The 24,220-nt window shown below is 41.7% G+C and overlaps 1 protein-coding gene across 9 annotated transcripts in view; it reads right to left on the bottom strand.

Annotated features, from left to right (window-relative positions):
• The window catches only part of KCNMA1 (potassium calcium-activated channel subfamily M alpha 1), a 746,198-nt gene that overhangs the window by 309,280 nt on the left and 412,698 nt on the right, over positions 1-24,220 (bottom strand). The gene's annotated exons all lie outside the window — the stretch shown is intronic.

Raw genomic sequence — 24,220 nt, forward strand, 5'->3', positions numbered from 1 at the left:
TAAATAAGCTTTGCATCCCATTCCATTCAATCAAAATATAGAAAAATGACATTATATAATCATGGATATTAAGAAACCTACCTGCAAAGGAGAGGTAGTAAATTTAAGTGATTTAAGATTTTCCTGATAACATTAGGATATATCGGATAAGCAAAGTGCTTTGGTTTTCCTGCTCACAAAATAGAAATAAAGGCACCTAGCTAATCAGAATATTTGAGACCAAGACATTTTAAAAGGGAGGCAAGTCTTTACAATGTACTCCAAATTAGAAATCAATTTTATTATTCATATAATTTTAGGTATCGCAAAAATATCTTGCAAGCTAATAACAATCGTGGATTTTGTGTGAATGGTGTGATACTAATTAGTCATTGAGAAAGCAAGGATCTTTACGTAGAACATTGTCTTCTAAACTGGACAGCACCTCAGGACTGCCCAGGTCTTGAATGGATCCAAGTTGAAAGTTTTCTATCTGGTGGCTTTTCCCAGTGCCTACATTTTAATTCCCTTGACAGAGCTGTGTACTTAAGAGCTAATCTTTCCAATTTTGGTGCTTTGGCGTTTATACTGGGTGGGGCATGTATTCAGTAAGTTGTGTAGTTTTTATTAGTTTTACCAAACAGAAGCTGGCCTCTTCTGTTCCCCATCATTGTGATTTTATCATAGAACATCTTGAAGTCGTTACCTTCTAAGATGCTGTTATTGCTGATGGGTAAGTTTTTGTTCAATCATTAATCAATACTAACGATAATAACATCAGAACGGGCCCTTTGTTTTATCATAAAACACTTTTCTTAGACCTTGCAGTGGTTCTAATGTGAATAGAAAACACTTTGTGTTACTTGCAGTACTGCTGTATCATGATCTCCAGCCAGCTGGTGAAATGGCTTTGCTGGGAAATCTTCAGTTATGGGTTTGTATCAATCGGCCTATGAATCTTTCAGACAGCGGCAGGCTTCTAATTATGCCTCTGCTCAGCTGATGAGATGTAATCCAACAGCCACAAGCATATACCTCATTAGGGTCATGTTGAAATGAACTGGAACAAATGGAGAGGTAGTATATAAACCCTCACTACTCTTTGGAATCCTATGTGCTGTCTTCTTGAGCTTTGAATGATGTGGAGAACCGTGGAACAATGACAGCAGTAGACTTCAAAGCAGTTCTATGGCTCAGGGTATCTACCTGAATGATGAGTCCTAATAATTAAGCATTCTTCTAGGAGACAAAGAAAGTGACACAGATCACTGTTGGAGAGAACAAAAGATGTCGGTTCCTTACACACTGGATTTCTCAATGAAACACAGAGACCATCTGTTTTCATGAAATCTCTGTCACTTTTTGTGGAGCTCTTCTAAATTTTCTCAAAATATGTCAATATACCTATCTGAGCTTAGGTTCTCCTTCTCACCTTCATCCCGAACCTTTTCATTCACTAATGCACCCAAGTGTGTAAGTCAACAGCAAAATGTGAGCTGACCTCGAGTGGTTAGCAGTTTTAGGTAGTTTTGGAGTTCAGTGGAAGAGATCCCAGCTCTATCACTTACTAGCTGTACAACTGTGGGCACATAATCTGACCTCTCCAAGCCTTGGTTTTCTCATCTGGAAACTGGAGATAAGGATCAAACCTCAAAGGCTGTTGTGAGAATGAAATCGGATAATGAGTGAAGACTAATTACTGAACGAGTGATAGTTACCTTAAAAACCAAGGTAATAACAATAATGATAATAAGAACTGTTTGTAGAAAAATGCCCCAAAAGGCAATCAACCAAATGAACAAAAACTGACAGAATCAGTTATTTCACATTCTATTTTTTTGTATCTGCTTTATTGCCTCCTTATCAGGTATTGCGATATAATTCAAATGCCCAACAGGATCTGCAGTGAGCTGACATCTGGTGTGATTCTCTATATTACAGCATTAATTTTGGGTAATATTAAAAAAAAGCAACACCTGGAAAATGATATTTCCACGAAGGCAGCCATACAAGTCTCATAAATACTAAATAATTAACCAAGATCTCCCGGCAGAGAAAGCCATGAGTCATTTTAATGAGGGGCCACACAACATTGTGTATTCTCCTTTTTCCAGGTCTTGAGCAGAGGAAAGAGTTTTCATTTGCCTCGTTGGCTCAGCATGGATATAGGAGAGGCAGGGGGATGAACCAGTCATAGGTCTTCTAAATATCTCTTCCAATTCTACGGCCATAGATTATGTACTTCTTCACTGTTGGACTCTTGGAATGATGTCTGAGACAACCTACCCACTAATGCTTGTTTTCTCCAGCTTATCTACAAACTACAATTATTTCAATCACAGTTGTTACCAGAGTGGAATTACTGTTAATATTTGCCAGAAACTTTTATGGAATAAATCAGTTAAGCTACTACATAAAACAGAGTCTTGCCAAATGAGTGCTGGTTCAGTTTTCACCAAACTGTCTGAGGAGTCCTGACCAACTGGTTCTTTTTTTTCTTCTAGATTCCACATACATGCGTTAATATACGATATTTGTTTTTCTCTAACTTCACTCTGTATGACAGTCTCTAGGTCCAACCAAGTCTCTGCAAATGACCCAATTCCGTTCCTTTTTATGGATGAGTAATATTCCATTGTATACATGTACCACAACTTCTTTATCCATTCATCAGTCGATGGGCATTTAGGTTGCTTCCATGACTGGCTATTGTAAATAGTGCTGCAATGAACATTGGGGTGCATGTGTCTTTTTAAAATATGGTTTCCTTTGGGTATATGCCCAGGAATGGGATTGCTGGGTCATATGGTAATTCTATTTTTAGTCTTTTAAGGAACCTCCATACTGTTCTCCATAGCGGCTGTATCAATTTATATTCCCACCAACAGTGCAAGCCGGTATCCTTTACTCCACACCCTCTCCAGCATTTGTTATTTGTAGATTTTCTGATGATGCCCATTCTAACTGTTGTGAAGTGATACCTCATTGCAGTTTTGATTTGCATTTCTCTAATAATTAGTGATGCTGAGCAGCTTTTCATGTGCCTCTTGGCCATCTGTATGTCTTCTTTGGAGAAATGTCTATTTAAGTCTTCTGCCCATTTTTGGATTGGGTTATTTGTTTTTTTAATATTGAGCTGCATGAGCTGTTTACATATTTTGGAGATTAATCGTTTGTCCGTTGATTCATTTGTAAATATTTTCTCCCATTCTGAAGGTTGTCTTTTTGTCTTGTTTATAGCTTTCTTTGCTGTGCAAAAGCTTTTAAGTTTCATTAGGTCCCATTTGTTTTTGTTTTTATTTCCATTACTCTAGGAGGTGGGTCAAAAAAGATCTTGCTATGATTTATGTTCTTCCTATGTTTTCCTCTAAGAGTTTTATAGTGTCTAGTCTTACATTTAGGTTTTTAATCCATTTTGAGTTTATTTTCATGTATGGTGTTAGGGAGTGTTCTAATTCCATTCTTTTACATGTAGCTCTCCAGTTTTCCCAGCACCCGTTATTGAAGAGACTGTCTTTTCTCCATTGTATACCCTTGCCTCCTTTGTCATAGATTAGTTGACCATAGGTGCGTGGGTTTATCTCTGGGCCTTCTATCCTCTTCCATTGATCTCTATTTCTGTTTTTGTGCCAGTACCATATTCTCTTGATTACTGTAGCTCTGCAGTATAGTCTGAAGTCAGGGAGTCTGATTCCTCCAGCTCCAGTTTTTTCCCTCCAGATTACTTTGGCTATTTGGGCTCTTTTGTGTCTCCATACAAATTTTAAGATTTTTTCTTCTAGTTCTGTGAAAAATGCCATTGGTAATTTGATACGGATTGCACTGACTCTGTAGATGGCTTTGGGTAGCATAGTCATTTTCACAATGTTGATTCCTCCAATCCAAGAACATGGTATATCTCTCCACTTGTTTGTGTCATCTTTGATTTCTTTCATTAGTGTCTTATACTTTTCCGAGTACAGGTCTTTTTACCTCCTTAGGTAGGTTTATTCCTAGGTATTTTACTCATTTTGTTGCAATGGTGAAGGAGATTGTTTCCTTAATTTCTCTTTCTGATCTTTTGTTGTTAGTGTGTAGGAATGCAAGAGATTTCTGTGCATTAATTTTGCATCCTGCAACTTTACCAAATTCATTGATTAGCTCGAGTAGTTTTCTGGTGGCATCTTTAGGATTCTCTATGTATAGTATCATGTCATCTGCAAACAGTGACAGCTTTACTTCTTTTCCGATTTGGATTCCTTTTCTTTTTCTTCTCTGGCTGCTGTGGCTAGGACTTCCAAAACTATGTTGAATAATAGTGGCGAAAGTGGACAACCTTGTCTTGTTCCTGATCTTAGAGGAAATGCTTTCAGTTTTTCACCGTTGAGAATGATGTTTGCTGTGGGTCTGTCACATATGGCCTTTATTATGTTGAGGAAGTTTCCCTCTATGCCCACTTTCTGGAGAGTTTTTATAATAAATGGGTGCTGAATTTTCTCAGAGCTTTTTCTGCATCTATTAAGATGATCATATGGATTTTATTCTTCAATTTGCTAATATGGTGTATCACATTGATTGATTTGCATATATTGAAGAATCCCTGCATCCCTGGGATAAATCCCACTTGATCATGGTGTATGATACTTTTAATGTGTTGTTGGATTCTGTTTGCTAGTATTTTGTAGAGGATTTCTGCATCTATATTCATCAATGATATTGGTCTGTAAGTTTCTTTTTATGCAGTATCTTTGTCTGGTTTTGATATCAGGGTGATGGTGACCTTGTAGAATGAGTTTGGGAGTGTTCTTTCCTCTGCAATTTTTGGGGAGAGTTTGAGAAGGGTGGGTGTTAACTCTTCTCTAAATGTTTGACAGAATTCACCAGTGAAGCCATCTGATCCTGGACTTCTGTTTGTTGGAAGAGTTTTAATCACAGTTTCAATTTCATTACTTGTGATTGGTCTGTTCATATTTTCTATTTCTTCCTGGTTCAGTCTTGGAAGGGTATACCTGTCTTAGAATTTGTCCATTTCTTCCAGGTTGTCCATTTTATTGGCACAGAGTTGCTTGTAGTAGTCTATTAGGATGCTTTGTATTTCTGTGGTGTCCACTGTAACTTCTCCTTTTTCATTTCTAATTTTATTGATTTGAGTCCTCTCCCTCTTTTTCTTGATGAGTCTGGCTAAAGGTTTACCAATTTTGTTTATCTTCTCAAAGAACCAGGTTTTAGTTTTATTGATCTTTGCTATTGTTTTCTTTGTTTCTATTTCATTTATTTCTTCTCTGATCTTTATGATTTCTTTCCTTCTGCTAACTTTGGGTTTTGTTTGTTCTTCTTTCTCTAGTTCCTTTAGGTGTAAGGTTAGATTGTTTATTTGAGATTTTTCTTATTTCTTGAGGTAGGATTGTATTGCTATAAACCTCCCTCTTAGAACTGCTTTTGCTGCATCCCATAGGTTTTGGATCATCATGTTTTCCTTGTCATTTGTCTCTAGGTATTTTTTGATCTCCGCTTTGATTTCTTCAGTGATCTCTTGGTTATTTAGTAACATATTGTTTAGCCTCCAGGTGTCTGTGTTTTTTATGTTTTTTTCCCTGTAACTGATTTCTAATCTCATAACACTGCGGTCGGAAAAGATGCTTGATATGATTTCAATTTTCTCACATTTACCAAGGCTTGATTTGTGACCCAAGATGTGTTCTATCCTGGAGAATGTGCCATGTGCACTTGAGAAGAAAGTGTAACCTGCTGTTTTCGGATGGAATGTCCTATACATATCAATTAAATCTATCTGGTCTATTGTGTCATTTAAAGCTTGTGTTTCCTTATTAATTTTCTGTCTGAATGATCTGTCCATTGGTGTAAGTGAGGTGTTCAAGTCCCCCACTAGTACTGTGTCACTGTGGATTTCCTCTTTTATAGCTCTTATCATTTGCCTTATATACTGTGGTGCTCCTATGTTGGGTGCATATATATTCATAATTGTTACATCTTCTTCTTGGATTGATCCCTTGATCATTATGTAGTGTCCTTCCTTGTCTCTTGTAACATTCTTTATTTTAAAGTCTATTTTGTCTGATATGAGTATTGCTACTCCACCTTTCTTTTTTTTTTTTGCAGTACGCAGGCCTCTCACTGTTGTGGCCTCTCCCGTTGCGGAGTACAGGCTCCGGACGCGCAAGCTCAGCGGCCATGGCTCACAGGCCTAGCCACTCCATGGCATGTGGGATCTTCCCGGACCGGGGCACAAACCCGTGTCCCCTGCATCGGCAGGCGGACTTTCAACCACTGCACCACCAGGGAAGCCCTCCAGCTTTCTTTTGATTTCCATTTGTGTGGAGTATCTTTTTCCATCCCCTCACTTTCAGTCTGTATGTGTCCCTAGGTCTGAAGTGGGTCTCTTGTAGACAGCATATATATGGGTCTTGTTTTTGTATCCATTCAGCAAGCCTGTATCTTTTGGTTGGAGCATTTAATCCATTCATATTTAAGGTAATTATTGATATGAATGTTCCTATTACCATTTTCTTAATTGTCTTGGTTTTGTTTTTGTAGATCCTTTTCTTCTCTTGTGTTTCCCACTTAGAGAAGTTCCTGTAGCATTTGTTGTAGAGCTGGTTTGGTGGTGCTGAATTCTCTTAGCTTTTGCTTGTCTGTAAAGCTTTTGATTTCTCCATCGAATCTGAATGAGATGCTTGCCAGGTAGAGTAATCTTGGTTGTAAGTTCTTCCCTTTCATCACTTTAAATATATCGTCCCACTCCCTTCTGGGTTGTAGAGAGTTCCTGCTGAGAAATCAGCTGTTATGGGAGTTCCCTTGTACGTTATTTGTCATTTTTCCCTTGTTGCTTTCAATAATTTTTCTTTGTCTTTAATTTTTGTCAATTTGATTACTATGTGTCTCAGCCTGTTTCTCCTTGGGTTTATCCTGCCTGGGACTCTCTGCGCTTCCTGGACTCGGGTGGCTATTTCCTGTCCCATGTTAGGGAAGTTTTCGACTATAATCTCTTCAAATATTTTCTTGGGTCCTTTCTTTCTCTCTTCTCCTTTTGGGACCTGTATAATGCCAATGTTGGTGTGTTTAATGTTGTCCCAGAGGTCTCTCAGGCTGTCTTCCTTTTCATTCTTTCTTCTTTATCTGTTCCACGGCAGTGAATTCCGCCATTCTGTCTTCCAGGTCACTTATCTATTCTTCTGTCTCAGTTATTCTGCTATTGATTCCTTCTAGTGTATTTTTCATTTCAGTTATTGTATTGTTCATCTCTGTTTGTTTGCTCTTTAATTCTTCTAGGTCTTTGTTCTTTAATTCTTCTAGGTCTTTGTTAAACATTTCTTGCATCTTCTCGATCTTTGCCTCCATTCTTTTTCCAAGGTCCTGGATCATCTTCACTATCATTTTTCTGAACTCTTTTTCTGGAAAGTCGCCTATCTCCACTTCATTTGGTTGTTTTCCTGGGGTTTTATCTTGTTCCTTCATCTGGTACACAGTCCTCTGCCTTTTCATTTTGTCTATCTTTCTGTGAATGTGGTTTTCGTTCCACAGACTGCAGGATTGTAGTACTTCTTGCTTCTGCTGTCTGCCCTCTGCCCTCTGGTGGATGAGGCTATCTAAGAGGATTGTGCCAACTGAATCTTACTCCCTTGTTTCCCTACCTCCACTGACTCGAGCCAGTTCTTCTATAGTGAACTCTTGTTTTTCTAGTGGAAGGACATGATGGAGTAGATAATTCAAACAGCCTTGGTGCGTATATACTCATGCACAAATATTACAAAACAGACTGAGTTCTTCAAGGGCAGGGTCAGTGAACCATGTACAGGCGAGGGGTGGTACCCATGGGTGGACACACACTTGTGTGCATATCTATAGCCTTCCAGCACAGATGTCTGCTCTCTATCCAACTCCAACCTCACTCTGGGGCCATCCACAAAACTGGACGGCCCCACTAGTACTGTGTTACTACTGAGGTGATTAGAAATGGGGAGAAGAAGCGGGCAAAAAGAAGTCCCAGGTCTGAATGGAGAAGAAGGAACCCAGACAGAGTGCCTGGCATGGGGGAGGTGGGGCAGTACCTCTGACCCCTAGAGCCCTACTCCTCTCATGCCTATGAAAGCTTAGACTTGAGGAAGGAAGAATTGAGCATTCATCCCACCACTGCCTCTGCCTCCAATGCCTTTTTTTTCTGGATGTTAAATATCATCATACCTGCCTTAAGAGGCCCATAAACAACCATCTCTAACTAGTTATAACCAATCATCAGGTTCTAGACATTGAGGAGCAATTGCCTAGTGTGCTTGTTTCTTAAGGAGAGAGCAACCTTGAGGAACAGCCTGGGGCACAGTCCTAAGGTGCTTCAGCCTCAAAGCTCCCCACAGAAGAAGCTCTCCTGATTGCAGAGAGGCTCCTCAGAAAAAGCATGATCCCTCTGTTGACAAAGGCTGGCCCATCAAGGGCAAGGATGGGCAGGTGGGTTGGGATTTCTACAGCATAACAGGTTTTCAAATCATCGTGGACCTCTTTGGGCTGTTATTGGGTGCAGACTTCAAAATTCTTCTCTGAGTCTTCTTCTTCAGATGTTTGTCCTGGACTCTTCTGGGCATTTCCTGGGCACTCATTAGTCTCCCATTTAGCTTATGCCCTATGTTTCCATCCCTGTCTTCCTCCCCAACATAATCTCAGTACACCTGGACAGCCTGACCTTGGCAATGCCTCCTTGCCGTGGGTCTACCTGCCAGGACTTAGAGTGGGGAAGCCTGTACTGGGTCCCAGTCTGGCAGTCTAACCAGATGGGTGTAATGCATGAGACAGCTCCCCTTCCTGTTCTCTTTGATGAAATACAATATTCCATTTGCCGCCTAAGAGACCTACTACAGTTTCAACCCTGCTATTCCCCCAGCCACATCAGGACCCAAGCAGAATGGCAAGCAGTCCCCTCAGTGGTCTCATTCAAAGGGCTACAGTGACAAAGAATGCCAACACTGAGGACCTGCCAGGCACCAATTGTAGAAGGCCAAAGACCCTTCGGGAAAAAATAATGGGAAAAAAATATCTATGTAAAGAGCAGTTGTCCCATTTACCTGTCATTTCACTTTGAAGACTAGAAAACACTGTCACATAACATATATATTCACCACCAGGACCCTGCCATTTGTTAAAAGCTACACATGGATGTATATGTGATGCTAAAGGGATAATTATGATAGCTTTATTTCTGACATCCTGTGTTTTTTTTTTTTTTCATTTGTTGTTTTTAAGAAGACACAGAGAAAGATCTGGTACACGTCTCTCTGACATCTGGCACAGAAAACAATTATACCTTTATTACACAAGGAATTAAAATAGCTGTGTCTTAGCTCTGTCTTTGGCCGACAGCTGAGGCATGAAAGTTTTGCAAGTATTCCTATTTAGGAGTTTTGTTGAGAGCCCAGCAGCCTCACGGCCAAAAAGGAGAGTCTGAGATATTGCCGATTAGAAGTCCTGAGTCTGCTGAGTACAAAGCAGACGTCACTCCTTAGGAATGTCATAAAGCGACCGGGGCCATGGAGACCAATGTCACCCTGGACTATCAAGTTACCTTAGAAACAAATCATCATCACTAGCAAGGAAAGTGGTAACAACGTGTTAAATCCTATGATTTCGCAAGCACATCTTCAAGTATACACTTTTTTAATACCCTTCTTAACTACTTCATGAAAACTACTTCTTATCTCTCGGGACATTTCTTTTCCTTCATTTTTTTCTTTCCTGCTTGCTTCCAGTTAACATTGGAAATCACTTATTTATCAAAATAGTTCTGCTCATGCCTCAGAAAAGAAGAGCTCTTTCTACCATATCAATGGTGTCCACTTGACTTTTGGATCCAAATTTAGAAAGGAATATCATGAATTACATATTCAATGGTGAAGTTTCTTTTTCCTTCCTTCCTTCTGCAGGTCCTCTTTTTAATTCTATTGCCGTATCTTTGACTTTCTCCAGAGTTGTTTTCCCTATCACTGTAAAACCATCTCTGGGAGGGATTCGGGAAGCCCCTAGAAATCTGATTCCTTATGGTTTTCTCCTTTGTCTCTATAAATGGATCCACTTACCTCACTCTATGTTGGGTTTCAGAAATCCTTTCATTTTATCCAGGAGCACTGTGTTTTTCAGAGAAAGAGGAATGGGTCTCTGCTGAAGAACCTCACATGAAGGATCAGTTGTTTCATTTAGCAAACTCCCAGATGAAAGCTTGGGCAAGTGAGAGCATTTCAACATGCTGGTCAGCATCACCTGCTCTGCACAGGTCTGCACAATAATTCCATCTAAGCTCCTTTCAGAAAGGGAAATGCTTCCATTCAAAGGACACTTATGCTGGCTACCAAAAGGGCATGTTATGAAATTCTAAGTAAAGCCTATTTCTATAGGGCGAGTAGGACATGTTTAACAGAATAGAGGGGGAAAAGGTGTGGCAAAGAGCTTCAATCTGCTAAATCCCCCAGATATGCAGAAATCACAATTCATGAGGGAAAAATAAAGACAGGATACAAAGCCTTCAATTTTGTGTCACGATCACTGCTTAGTGCATAGTTTTAATCTAATGGGCGCTAGCAAGCTAGTACCACCAGGAATCTCTAGGAACCCTCATTCATACCCTAGGATTATCAGAGCCTGCTAATGCCCACCTGTCATCTTTCTCAACTTACAGCCAACGTACATCTAAAATATTTCTATTTATATGAAATAACAAAAAAATTCCAGTAAGAAAACAGATCCTGACAAGTATGCTATATAAAAGTTCATTCTGAGAATAAAGGAGAGTAAAAACGAGGAGACAAAAACATGTTAAAAAATAAAAGAACATTTTTAAAGAAAGCCATAAGCCCTAAGGCAAAAATATATTTCAAAGAGAGAAAATGATCACAATTATAAATTAATAATGTAAATACAATGCCAACATGCTTCAACGAACATGATATTCCTCTTTAGTACCACCATTTCACATCTTTTAAAGCTGAATTAGTGGCATTCCTGCTTACACAATAATTTAAGAGAAAGGTCCATGATTGTATTCCCCAGGACAGTTAGCTTAAGAGATGTTTTTTTTTTAAAGTATATACATTTAGATCTAAGCAAAAGATTAGATCTAAATTATTGGATCTAAGCAAAAGCAAACAAGGTAATAATGTTCAGAAAGATGTGATAAGGTACTGTAACTCTGGTCACTTTGGGCCCACCCACACAGAGCTGGGCATCTATAGGACTGTAGGTAAGTTGTTACTTGGAAAACTGACCCTCACTTCTAAATTCCTCGTTGTTAGCCTTTGCTCAGCACATCCCTAAAAACAGAAGCTTCATTTCTCTCTTTCCCAAGGTTCTAAGCTAGATTTTTCAAGGGACTGAGAGGCCTTTGTGATATCACAGCAAACCGGGGGCCCTCAAGGATATGCAAAGAGAACCTTAAATCCCAGAACTTCATTGTATTAGAATGCTCGCCGCATGCATGCACCCGGCACTCACTACATTCAGGTCCGGGCCCGGGGGGAAGAACACAACATGCATGGGCAGTGCAGGGAAAGGATCTGGTTAACCTGGAGGTGACAACCGAAAGGGTGATGTTGCATCATGCAATGAAAATCACAGCTTGGCCTTAGCTGCCATGCAGAAAAGACCTACATCAGAGAGTCTGCAGTGCGGCTCCTGGGTAAGAGTCGACATGAGAGAGGGGAGTTACTTCAGCAATGAAGGACACGGGCAGAAAAATGTTCAAACCACTCTAAACAGAACACTGTACAGAGCACTGGCATTACGCACGAGAAGAGGCAGCTTTGGGGATGAGGAGGGGAGAGGCGGAGGAGGGAAGGGGAGGATAGAACTGGTCGTTACTTTGACCAGATGGTTTCCCTGGCCATCCTTTCATAGGCAGGTCTTGTTATAATGTATGTTGTGTCAACAGATAACCTCGTTAGGCTCTTTAACATTGATGTTTTGAAAATTCAGGAGAAGCAATGTATCAGTTACATGAAGATACACACCATGATTTCCTGGGTTATGGTTCGTTACAGAAGCAGAGCTGAGCTGGTCAGATAAATACAGACAGTTAAGCGCCAACATCCTTAACACGTTGGTTACAGAGCTCACGGCGACTCCCAAGGCATAACATGGCACTGAAGGATCCCAACAGTCATGAAAGCTCAGGGTGGTGCAAGGGTAGGTAACTCTATGCTACTATGACCCCGAAAGCCACCCATGACTCTGAATTTAAACCCACTCCCAAGGGGAGCCATCTTTTCATCATCTCAGCATGCATGGCAGGTCAGAAGTGAGTTCACCCCATATACCTTGACCATTTCATGGAAACTTAATTACAGGTGAGATTTCCCGAAAGTGTTTTTATCAAAATCGATTGAACAGCAAAAATAATAATAGGAGTTTAAAGTTCTTTTTAAAGAAATAAAAAATACTACTGATTCAGCAGGGGCCCATCACACCCCCCTCTGATACCAAGGCCACAGGCCATACCTGAGGACTGCTTTCCTGGGAACAGCCTACTCTACATAACATCTGTTTTCTTTTTTCGTCCCCCTTTGCCTCTTGTGATCCCTGACACATTGAACATAACTCAAAGGATGGTGGATTTCTCCCTCCTGGTGCTGACCAGAGATAGTATTCCTCTTAAAATGTTCTGGAGCTCAGCCTTCACTTTTCCTGCACGTGTGATTACAGCCATGAGAGGGGATGCAGGCCCCATGCGAATGAGCAGGGCATGCTCTCAAGCTTACGTACTCAGGGAGAGCTGGACATCCGCCAGGACCCCTGGAATAGGTGGACGGACACCAGCAGATTCCTCCCAGCACCCCCTTTCTCACACCTCAAGATGCAGCTCTTTCCACTTGACCACAATTTATTCCCTTTTATTGATTAAAAACCTGAAAGTTTAAGTTGAATGTTTTCAAAAACACTCTATAGTTTTGAACGAAAAGATAACAGTCCATACATTCATTCAACAAATTTCTCCGGGCTTCTTCTTCTGTGACCTGCACTCTGCTAGTTTTAGGGAAACAGACTGATATTCTCTAAAGCGACTTTTACTGTGTTGTTTAGCGGACACTCAAGGAAATGGTCAGGATCAACTGGGAAGGCGTGGCCTCATTTCAAGAGAGTGTGATAAGTCCGTGTTCCTACTATGAGTTTAGTTTATCATGTTTTCTTCTCCACAAGTCTGAGGGCAGAGGGTTCATTTTCCCCATGTCAGCATTTGTACGCTTGTCCTAGCTTCACGGAAACTCCAAATGAGAATGGATTTGGAACAAATGAAAATCCACCAGACAAGCATGATCACATGGTCACAACAGCATATAAACAAAACTTTACTGTTTCTGCTTCATCAGCTGAGGGTACAGAGTCCCCACGACCCTTCTCCTTGAAAGTTAAGTGAGAGTTCCGAACATACTTTGTATGTTTTCCCTTTTTTCAAGTCAAAGCATACTATCGAAAGTGGTATCTTCCCTCTTGCCCTCTTGACTCAAACCAAAAGAAAGCTACGCCTCCCAGAATTCATATTCTTAGGCAACCCTCTGAGATCTGAGGATATCTAAACCCATAAAAAGCAGGACTCTGTGAAGGAAAAACAGTTTGTCATGCTCATAGAAGCCTCAGTGTACACAGGATTTGCCAGGCATTTAAGAGGCAGTGGAGTGTGAGGGTTTGGTGGCATACGCTAACCAAGTTCTTTGGAAAACGAGCAGAGAAGGTGTTAGCCCTAACTCTTCTACACAATACGAAGTAGAGCATTAGGGCCTCATCACCTTGCCCAGGTTACCCTCCTGGTACTTATCGGATGGAAACCAACTGGAAAATCGCAAGAGCTACGAGCTCCTGCCCATGTTCTGAAATGTCTTCCCCAGAAACTCAGTAAGTAGGTCTGCTTCACCTGCTCCTGGCCAACCTGTGCTCCTGCCAAGAAGCAGTGATAACTGTGTGTACATCCATATGTACCCATCCACCTGTGGTTTCAGGTGAACATGACACGGTAAGAAAACCTTTTCAGTAGATAGCAAGTTTCCATCTTGATCAATAGAAGTGACTACGGTTCGAAGATGCTTTTATTTGGAGAGTTGAAAAAGTGATTTTAAAAAAAACCCCACATATACTGTATTCACAAGTAGTCAACTGAATTACAATAGTTTTCAGTGGCTTTCAAACCTCGATCTGTCATTTTAAAATTAGTACCATTAGTACTAATTTAATTAGTACTAATTTTAAAATTCACTAATGTGACCTTATAAAAATGTTGGTGTATGTTTTTCAATTTATTGATCTTTTTTTAAAATTTAGCTTCCCACAAGGGAATTTCTTCATGCTGATGGAAGAGTCCTGTATTCTTACTGGGGAGGTTAAAAATATAAAAACATGCGATAAAAGGTCCTCAAACTATACAGGAAAAAAAAAAAGTGCTTCTAAAAACTGGCAGAAACACAAAAAAGGTCAGTATGTGAGTTAAGAATATTGTGCCTATGTCAGTGTTCTGGTTTTAACAACATACTACAGCTGTGTAATATACAGTACTCTCAGTGAAGAAAAGGTGCACAGAAACTCTGTATTGTTTTGCAACTTCTTGAAACTATTTCAAGACCAAGTTATAGTAACAAAATAATCAGTTATTTGCCTGCTTCATTTTACCTTAGCCAGGTGTCAGGCTAGTATTCTATTTGTGGTGATGGGAGGCTCAAAAAATATATACAAAATGATTTCTTTAAAAAGCATTTCTTTGGCCCCTGCTATCTGGGTAGTAATGTGTTTAATTCCAAAAGATACATAAGAGGTACAAGAGAGACTAGCAATGCCAATCAATATTAGCTATCCTCCTCCCTTTCTTAGAGGAGCACCAGCTAAGGCAGAGATGTCATTTATCTACTGTGCAAATATTCACAGATCATCTCTCAAGACAGAATCAACTGTCAAAAAATATAGACAGTTAATGTGATAAGGAAACTCCTAGAATTAACCCACAGGAATCTCCTCAGGTAAGCAGATGTGAAGTAACGAATTATGTTGAGTAATGCTGCTGCTGTTATAATGACCTCCCCCACTTAAGGCTGGTCCTGGACTAAGCTATCCTTTTGCTTGTTTTTTCAGCCTCTCCTTTTCCCTTCCTGGAGCTCAGTGCTTCCCATACTAAGGAGCCAATAACCGAGACCCGCTTAATTAAGGTACAAGATGATATGAAAAGATATTTAGATTTTAAAAAGCAACCTAAAAGCCTTTAAGAATGAATTTATCATTGTAGAATTTCAGGTAAATTGCAAGTTAGAAGGAGAGATATTTTGGAGTATAGAGGTCTTTGCAGCATCCCCCAAATCACCCAAGGGTAGCTATACACTCTACCTACTAAAATGATGCCTCTCCTAGGCAATTCTATTGGAAGTCAAGGCCCAAATATAGCAGTAAAGATAGATCCTTAGAATGCCAATGACTTTGCAAGAAACATTTCAACTGTTTTATCTTTCTGAGAAGCTTCCCTTAAAACAAAAGAAAAATGGAGAAATGTGCAAGGAATAAAATCTCCTGGAACTGAAGCCTCACAAATGAATGTCTAGGAAAAGCCAATTCAATCCTCCCTGAAATAGAAGATGTGGCCTTGCTGTTAACCTAACGCTGTTATAACCTGCAGGTGGCTTGGGCTCATAAGGAGTCTGGAACTTCCATCTTCCCCTGGTTGTTTAAAGGACAAACAACCAGGACAGCTCAAACTGGAAACAAATGAGTTATTCAAACCATTCCCTGAGGAGTCAGAAGCTCCTACTGTGAAGGGTCCTATCTTAACTGCAATGTATCTATTTTTAGGAATTTGTTAACCAATGGAAAACAGAAGACTTACAGAACTATCCGGCATCTGTAAGAATGAACGCCAGCTAAGAAAGAATGGGCTGCTGAACTGACCCTTCTGTTTCACACCCATGCTATTCACCTGCAAACTTTTACTTATTCACCTTGGAACACAGCACTGGTCACCTCCTACAGGAGGCCTCCCTTAATCCTCCCCTCGCCTGGAGGGAACTGAGCCCTTTTCTGGGTTTTCCCTTTCTTCATGGGTGCTTCCACTGTGGCACTCATAACTCACTCAGTGGTCATTTTTTTGTTTGCTCATATCTCTCCCTTCTCTGCTATAGATCGTGAGCTCCCTAAGGGGGGGCTGAGGGGTTATTTTTTCATGTCTGTGTTCCTGCTAGCACAGTGCCCAAGTAGTAGACCCTCAACAAATGTTTAAGGAAGAGGAGAAACATAAAAGGATAGAGCGAGGAAACGGAAGGATCTGGAGAAAACTGATCACAATCCAATAGCACCAAGATGAGTGCCAAGCCTACTAGAGAAATCCCAACTTCTCACTTGACTTTAAATGGCCCCAGGATCCTGTATGGATTGAGAACTTAAATAGTATGACAATTACTACATCAGCCATGATGTTACTACAATGCCTAGTAGATGCAGTGCCCTCAAAAGATTAATTTATGGACTCCTCCTATGTTCCAGGAGAGTTACAGTTTATCTCCCCTAAGATGTGGGAAGGAGAAGATTCTAAGCCTTAGAATGGGAATGGTCTTGGAGATAGCAGGATTCACCACTCACTGAAGCCAACTGACCCACTAGCTGTGAAAAGCCAAAGCCCTGAGAGGGTTACAGGAGATTCTAAATCCTATGGTAGCAGGTTCTCCACTGGGGCATTTGATTTCTCTGTGTCACTAGGTATAACAAAATGAAATGCCTAAAACTAAATTAAACCTCATTTCTCTCAAACTAATGGATCTGTATTTTTCTCGTTAGATGAGGATTATCTTCTATCACGGGGAGGCCAGGATGCAAATAATACATAGAGATGACTGGAGTCTCAATTCATTCTTCTCTATTATCTTCAGATGATATCTATTTTTTGTGCTCTAGATCAGGAAGGTTGATCCAAACTTGACATTAAGCATATTAGCAGCATAAACTGAAAATCCAGAGATATCAACACAGGTCACACTTGCTTAACCACTTCTCCAGGAACCCAATCCAAAGAATCAAGTGTTGAAGTAGGAAGAGACAAATTAAGGATCCCCATAAAAGCACAGGGAGCGAGTTCAGATGAGGATGTGAACCCAAAAGGTGTGCGTGCAAACAGACTGGTCTTACTGGATATGGAACATGCTCTACTATTCAAATAATGCTGAATATAATACATTCTAACCTCCGAAAAATACAATAACATTTAATGCAGTCTTAGATGAAGATCAGTCCTATCACAGCTATCACTCCAGACTGCACATGTGGTGAAGGTTCCCTTTAAAGATGGTCTCTGAATCAAGCATTTAAATCATTTAACTTTGACTTTCCCTTTAATTTGTCCTCTCAAATCAGCATATATTTTGATGGACAGCTCCTGCTAGCCATCTCTCTCCCTAAATAGTAAATGGATTTTTAAAAATCAGGATGATTTTCTAAAATTGTATGAAATTGTAAAACATTTTAAAGTTGTCACTAGCTTCTAAAACACGGTGCTCTGTGTAAGCAATTCTAAAGACAATCTGTAGTTATGTGTGAGCTAACAGCAGAGAAGCAAAGATGTAATGATATTCATTTATTATGAGCAGCAACAAAATTCTATGAATCAAAACACCACTTTAGCTCAGATGCAACTATGAACAGCATGATATCATAGTGTGAACAGAGCAAACAAAACAAATGGATCCATTCAGTGGGCCAATCTGCAAATAAGCCCGTTTCGCGATAAACAGGAAGAACACTAGTTTAATGTAAAGCTTAAAATAATCCCATTAAATATAAAACACTTTTCTGCATTTAAAAAAGTATGTATATAAAAAAACCTGGTGGCGCAGTGGTTGAGAGTCCGCCTGCCGATGCGGGGGACGCGGGTTCGTGCCCCGGTCTGGGAGGATCCCACGTGCCGCGGAGCGGCTGGGCCCGTGAGCCATGGCCGCTGAGCCTGCGCGTCCGGAGCCTGTGCTCCGCAACGGGAGAGGCCATAGCAGTGAGAGGCCCGCGTACGGCAAAAAAAAAAGTATGTATGGGGCTTCCCTGGTGGCACAGTGGTTAAGAATCTGCCTGCCAATGCAAGGGACAGGGGTTCAAGCCCTGGCCCGGGAAGATCCCACATGCCACGAAGCAACTAAGCCCGTGTGCCACAACTACTGAGCCTGAGCTCTAGAGCCCACAAGCCAGAACTACTGAGCCCACATGCCACAACTACTGAAGCCCGCGTGCCTAGAGCCCATGCTCCGCAACGAGAAGCCACGACAATAAGAAGCCCGCACACCACAACGAAGAGTAGCCCCAGCTCACCGCAACTAGAGAAAGCCCACACACAGCAACAAAGACCCAACACAGCCAAAAATTAATTACTAATTAATTAATTTTTTTAAAAAGTATGTATGAGTGCTAAGGCCATTACATTAGAACAGCATCACCACTGCTAAAAACTGAAAAAAAAAACCCCAAAAAAACAAAAACCGTAATGTCATTGTGTCCTAACTCACTGTTAGTTCCATAAAAGGATTTTTTAGAATTATTAATTTGACATTGAATTCATTGTTTTTCAACTTGGTAGAGATGTTTTAAAATCCACTGAGTGGAGTTGTGAAGTTTAAATGAGTTAAAATCTAACAGGCGCTTAGATAGTCCCTGGCACCTCGTAAGGGCTCATTAGCTCATTTCCTGTTGATGATGTTAAAAAAAATGTGAAGCCAGGAGCCAAGCTTCCATCTGTCTTGGGTAGGTCTCGCTGCACAGTGGAACTCCTCTGTTTCTGCCGTAAGTTTCCTTCTCCATACATCACTATCTCTCTTGCCCACTAAGATCCAACCACAATAATCCTTTTTCTTGTCCTCCAAATCCCCACATTTTTGTCCACTGCCACTGGAATGCAAGCTCCATGAAAGCAGAAAACTTGTCTTATTCATTGCTTCACCAGAGCCTAAACTAGTGCCTGGAACACAGTACGCGGTAGGACTCAATAAACTTTGCCGAATGAATAAACAAATAAATGGAGATCCAAAGGAAGGAAGGGAAAGAAGGGAGGGAGGGAGGGAGGGAATGGGAGGGGTGGGGAGGGAAGGGAGGGAATAAGGAGGGAGAGGAGAGAGGGAAATAGGAGGGAGGCAAGAGGTAGGGAAGAAGGTGGGAGAGAGGACTGAAGTCCTATCTCAACCTCACTAAGATTAAGTCTCTGGTTAATAATAGTGCTTCCCTTGTCAAACCATGATTATTAGCATGACATTGCTCCCACCTCACTTCCTATGTATATATGACTTGTGTACCCACATCAAGGGATTTTCATCTCTCTTATTCCAACATAAGGAGTCCCTTGATAATTGAATAGTCTATAATATATGCACCTGGAAAGATGTTTGACACCTAATTTTTGATTTACACTTAATCACATACTTCCAATCTCACTTGAAGGCAAAACAGAACATTTCCTTGTCAACTGCCTTCCTAGGTTATGTGAAGAAGAAATTGACAGCCTATTAATGCAAAGCTCTTCTTATTACGTACATTAATAAAAGAGTGCCCCTAAGTAAATGTGAACCCACCCATGCCAATCTCCCACACTTAAAATGTGCTTACAATGATGAAGTATCCAGGGTTCCACAGATATTGGCATATAACAGGATGTATCATTTTGGAGTGAAGAAAAAGAACTCTGGATTCAGACCAGGGGTTCCAATTCTGGTCCCAATTAGTAACCATGTGACCTCAGGCAAGTTATTTAAACTTTGTGAGGCTCCCTTCCCTCATCAATCAAATGGAGAACATCACAGTGGTGCTACTGAGTAAAATAGTAATCGCTGCACATAGTAAGTTCTCAGTAAATACAGAAACTGCTTACAGTCCTAGAGAGAGGAAATTGGAACTAAAGTCAGAATCCCTTAATGATAGCTAGCTAAGCCATCGCCTGACCTCATGACCATGTGATAAATATTGGCTGTAGAAATGGCTGCTTCCTGGTGACTGGCCATGTGGCCATGCGGGGTGCCTCCCCTCCCTTCTTTGCTGATACCTGTTCAGTTTGTGTGGTGCTTCCTGCGCTTATGAGATGCGTTTTGTAGAATGTCTTTCCTTGAGCGTGTTATCGCCAGAATTGCATGCATACCAGAGATGCCTAGGTAGGGAAGTGCCTCTGTAAGACTCTGAAGCTAGCTCCTGCTCATGCCTTTAGCCATCAGTACAGCGCACTTGAATCTTTGCAATGGCATTTCTGTTTAGAAGAACAAACCAGGAGCGGCTAGCGCAGGACTGAGAATCCGGGATGCGGATTATAACAGCACAGCAAGTTGACTTGTGCAAACTGCTTATGCTCCTTTTTTTTTTAACATCTTTATTGGAGTATAATTGCTCTACAATGGTGTGTAAGTTTCTGCTTTAAAACAAAGTGAATCAGCCGTACATATACATATATCCCCATATCTCCTCCCTCTTGCGTCTCCCTCCCACCCTCCTTAATCCATCCCTCTAGGTGGTCACAAAGCACCGAGCTGATCTCCCTGTGCTATGCGGCTGCTTCCCACTAGCTATCGATTTTACGTTTCGTAGTGTATGTATGTCCATGCCACTCTCTCACTTGGTCCCAGCTAACCTTCCCCCTCCCCATATCCTCAAGTCCATTCTCTACCTCTGCGTCTTTACTTCTGTCCTGCCCCTAGGTGCTTCTACTCTCATTTAGAAAATAGCTTTGGCTGCTTAATATCAGCACATCCTCCACTTCACACTAAGTTTCTGAGAAGTGGAGAGTGGAATGGCACACTGTTGCAGACCTGCTGATTACCATCTGCTTCACTTTATTGGATCGGGTGGATTTGGAGAGATGGGGAAAGAGATATTTGGGCCCCAAAGTTCCAGCCGGACTCCTCTCTCTTAGTTCCAGTTCCACACTTGTTGAACTTTCCAACACAACTGTACAGCCCTTTCCTGGGTGCCACCTTCCATAGCTGTGGGTTGAACTTAACAGGCATTAACCTCCATGTAGGAATGAATGCCCATCATAGCCACACAGAAAGTGAAACACAATTCCAGGATTATGGAGAAACCAAGGGACAGATGAATATGTCTAGATTAAGGTCCCTTAGCTTCCACTGTCCATATGGGGGCTTCCATAGAAGAACCCACAGGAGAAGAGAATGCGTTAATATGCCTTCGTTTTAGATTTAAATGCACTTTTTTTTCCTCGTTTGTGCTATTGTAGCTATGCAGTTTGTTCTTTTTTTTTTTTTTTTTTTTTTTTTTTTTGCGGTACGTGGGCCTCTCACTGTTGTGGCCTCTCCCGTTGCGGAGCACAGGCTCCGGACGCGCAGGCTCAGCGGCCATGGCTCACGGGCCCAGCCGCTCCGCGTCATGTGGGATCTTCCTGGACCGGGGCACGAACCCTGTCCCCTGCATCGGCAGGCGGACTCTCAACCACTGCGCCACCAGGGAAGCCCAAGTTTGTTCATTTTTAATGCACAGGGGAGAGCTAACCCAGTACACTGATCCCCCAATCTGACCCTCAACAGCATCAAGACTTATTTTTATAGCGGTGTCAAGTACACGCACCAGCCATTATGGGTACTTTTGAAGTTATCCTCATCCTGTCAACCTCTGTAAGGTCCTGGAGCAGATGCTATGCAGTACTCGGCCAAGCCCAGAGGGTAATTTTCCCTAAGTATATATGTGCTTAAATGGCACCTACCAATTATATCTCTTTGTTGGAGCACAAAGGTGGTGGGCCCATCCTCCCAGATGGGTGCAGCTCCCACCTCCACAGAAAGCTCTCTGCCTCTCCTCTCTAGAAGCACCAGGGTAGCCCTCCTCTCGGGCATAGGAGAAGCTGGGAACACTGTGACATTTACCACTATTCTCAGTTCTGGCTCTGAGACCTGAGCCAGAGAAAACTTACTTTCAGACATGGCCACTACTCTGAGATGCCTCCACAGGAAAGAAAACAAAAACAAACTGGTCCCCTGTGATACAGCACCCCGTTTTCAAGTTGATCTCAGCACCCCAGTCCAAAACTATCCAACAACTAGAGACGATGCAAATGAAAAATGATCATGAGTGCTACATTTATTCTGTATTCCGTATTTCAAATAATGGGTGTCTCTCCTATTAATTTTTGGTCTCACACATTTCGTCTTGAAAAGACCATGCCAGGCTCCTGGCCCTAAAGTTCTAACTTCAAATAACAACCTCAGAAGGAGTTTGGGGAACAAAACCAAGGGTGAAGGAAAGAAAAAGTCAAAAATGCCAGAGCGAGGTAGGTAAGGACTAAAGGCAAGTTTCCAATAATAAACTTGAATTGTTCAAATTTATGTGATTCTGGGCTCCACATTAAATCGTACTGTACTGTTTTTAATTACTAAATGCCAAAGTTGTTAATCTTCCCTCTCTCTCTCTCTCTCTCATCAATCTCTTCCTCTTTGCTCCCTCTTCTTCTCTCCCCTTCCCCCCTTCCTCATTAAAGAAATAAAAACGATCTGCTCTGGGGCACGGCAAAGGTGTATCAATATTCTTGCCTTCGACATCCTCAATTCTTACCACCACCCTCTGTTCGAGGAAAATATGACAGGAAACTTCTAGACAAGGTGATTCCCTGCCATGATCCTTAAATGTCCAGACCACATCATTCCTTTTACTTGCTAATCGGTTTCATAAGCCTTCTTCCTTCACTTGTTTTCTTACCTTGTTTTGGGGGCAACTGCCAAGGTAGGCACAATTCTGGATTTTATTTTAAGTAATTTGTAGTTGACTATCATTTATTTGTGCAGTTGGTGTAATTAAATCTAATTACATGATTGGTGAAAGCCTGAGTAATCACATAATTAGAATGTACAACAATAACTGTTGAAATCCCATTGTTATGACGTGCAACGATACAATTATGATGTGTAAATAACAATGTGGTCTAATTCACAGGGCACACTGCAAAAGAGCAAAAACAGCTCTGGTCCTACACGCGTGGAATGCAGCTGAGGTTGGAGACCTGAAAGGTACCTTTCAGCATCTGGGCTTAGACTTTCTATTCCTCTTTCTCTCCTTAATCGAATCCTTGATGTTTATGTTCTGTGCAGATCAAAGGCAGCAGTAGAGGAGGCTTGAAGAAGGCACTTGTGAGGGCAGAAGCAACCACATCTCCGAGGACAGGTCACCCCGACAACCACCCTTAAAACATAAAGCAGGAGCTGCAAGGGGTGGCCTTGAACTTCTGAAACTTTGATTCCTGTACATCGATTAAATTCGAAGCTGTATTCAAGGCACAAGAAACAGGGTGGCAAAATGTATCCTGATCACACACAGTTACAAGTGGGTCTAGAGGGTATGACTAAGGACCTAGCTCCTGGCTCACTGTCTTCCCCATCCCCGCCACCTCCTCTCATCGTCTTGATAACTGTGACACAGATGAACCATCAGAAAGGCTGGCCTCTCGGTTCCTTGTTGTGCTTATATCTGTGGCCTTTCCCTGTACTGCATGCCACCCATCCACTTCCATGGACATGCTCTGGACCTGGCTAGCAACAGCGCCTGTGGCACATCTGAAACCATGACCCCAAATAACCCATTCTTCAACCATGATCTCTTACCTCTTGGGCTCACCTGCTCAAGAGTCCCCACTGGCATCATTCTTCAGCCTCAGGGAAACCTCCAAATTCCCAAGCCCCTGGCCAGCCATTTGCTCCTGCCTCACCTCCCACCCCTCTTCACAATCCAGCCTTATCACCATCCCTTTGGAGCCAACCTTCATCCCTAACAAAAGTCCTTCTCCACGATGGTCTTAACTCTTCCTCTGTTCCCCATGGGCTCCTGGGTAGCTGAAATTTCCTGGATAAAAACCACACAACTGGGCTTCCCTGGTGGCGCAGTTATTGAGAGTCCGCCTGCCGATGCAGGGGACGCGGGTTCGTGCCCCGGTCCGGGAAGATCCCACATGCCGCGGAGCGGCTGGGCCCGTGAGCCATGGCCGCTGAGCCTGCGCGTCCGGAGCCTGTGCTCCGCAGCGGGAGAGGACACAGCGGTGAGAGGCCCGCGTACCGCAAAAAAAAAAAAAAAAAAAAAAAAACACAAAAACACGCAACTGAAGTGACTGGGTTCACTTTAAACTCATGATCTTACGCTGCAAACTGAGCCTCATCATTAACCGGCAAGCTGCTATTTTTCTTGAATTGGTTTGCCTTCTAATTTCCCAGTATTTCATAGTTTCTCTTCTCCTCCCTAACTTGCCATGTCCTTTTCTGCACCACCATGCTCAGCTGATGGCCTCACTTCA

Source organism: Monodon monoceros, unplaced genomic scaffold (assembly GCF_005190385.1).
Source record: "Monodon monoceros isolate NGI ecotype Baffin Bay Population unplaced genomic scaffold, NGI_Narwhal_1 Super_Scaffold_4, whole genome shotgun sequence".
NCBI classification, from domain to species: domain Eukaryota; kingdom Metazoa; phylum Chordata; class Mammalia; order Artiodactyla; family Monodontidae; genus Monodon; species Monodon monoceros.